The sequence below is a fragment of the Mandrillus leucophaeus genome, unplaced genomic scaffold, assembly GCF_000951045.1.
Source record: "Mandrillus leucophaeus isolate KB7577 unplaced genomic scaffold, Mleu.le_1.0 Scaffold1, whole genome shotgun sequence".
Taxonomy (NCBI): domain Eukaryota; kingdom Metazoa; phylum Chordata; class Mammalia; order Primates; family Cercopithecidae; genus Mandrillus; species Mandrillus leucophaeus.
This window is the reverse complement of record NW_012098097.1, coordinates 274,101-275,589: the sequence shown is the minus strand read 5'-3', so window position 1 is coordinate 275,589 and position 1,489 is coordinate 274,101.

Below are 1,489 nucleotides of genomic sequence, written 5' to 3'. Positions count from 1 at the left end.
CTAATTTTTGTATTTGCAGTAGAGACGGGGTTTCACCATGTTGACCAGGCTGGTAACTCCTGACCTCAGGTAATCCGCCTGCCTTGGCCTCCCAAAGTGCTGGGATGACAGGCATGAGCCATTGCGCCCAGCCGAAATCATTTTTAAGTTGACCATGAACACATATAAACAAACACCTAAAAACTGACCCGCCACCTACAATGCATCACCTCAATTTCAGGAAATATTTGAGCAAGCAATAAATCAGGACATTACCATTTTAAGAATATAGCTAATTTCTTTAGTTGAAAATTAGTTGAATTTGGTTCCAATTGGATCAAGCGGTATGATCTTCTGAGAAAATCTTTTAGTATCTCACGCCAAGTGTCTAGAAGTACCTCAGAATGTTTCCAATTATTACAAATACTTCTCAGTTGGCTCTTCCCCCCACCTCCTCAAGTACTTCATTACTTTATCCATGAAATACCACCATTCTCACATTAAGGACAAGAAATCTGAGACCTATGGTAATAGCTTCAATCATGAAGAGTGAAAGCTGTAATAACCATGTAGCTTTGTCTAAGTGTGCAGAGATCTGAAAGGCCACCCGGCTGGCTCTTTAACATAAAGAAGTAGAGCGTTTGCCTAAAGGAATTAACAGAAATAGGGAAATAACTTTTATTTGCAGATCTTAGGAAGTCAGATTACAAACAACAGCAAACCTTAGTGTCTCTAAATAACACTCTAGGCCGTTTGAAATATAAAAAGGTAATTATTTTACTTCAGAAAAGATCTCCAAAAGCTCACTTTTTTTGAGACAGAGTCTCACTCTGTCGCCCAGGCTGGAGTGCAGTGGCACTGTCTTGGCTCACTGCAACCTCCACCTCCCGGGTTCAAGCCATCCTCCCACCTCAGCCACCTGAGTAGTTGGGACTACCGGTGTGTGCCACTTGTCCAGCTAAATTGTTGTACTTTTAGCAGAGACAGGGTTTCACCATGTTGGTGAAGCAGCTCTCTAACTCCTGACCTCAAGTGACCCCCTCACTTCAGCCTTCCAAAGTGCTGGGATTATAGGCGTGAGCCACCATGCCCAGCCACACTTTTATTTAAACCTCCTGAAGAATGTGGATAGGAGAATAAAAGCTTTACCAATAGGAAAATACTTTTTATGAAATAGTTTCTTGAATTGTGAACATGGCAGGTAAACTATAGCAGGTATTGAAAATATTCTTAGCCAAGGAAATCTATTGATGCAAATTAAATGTATTTATAAGCCCAAGGCCTGGGGCAGAAACATCCTAAGAGTATCACAAATGTACAGTTTACTGCCTGGATTATTGGAAGCAAAATAGCTGTATTATGTAGATCTTACCGAACAGCAGAAGCTTGTCAAGTATTTCTGCCTGTCACAGAAAAGCAGCTTTTGGAATTCATTATGTTCTATAAGAATGTATGGTTTTCAGGCCGGGCATGGTGGCTCATGTCTGTAATCCCAGCACTTTGGGAGGCC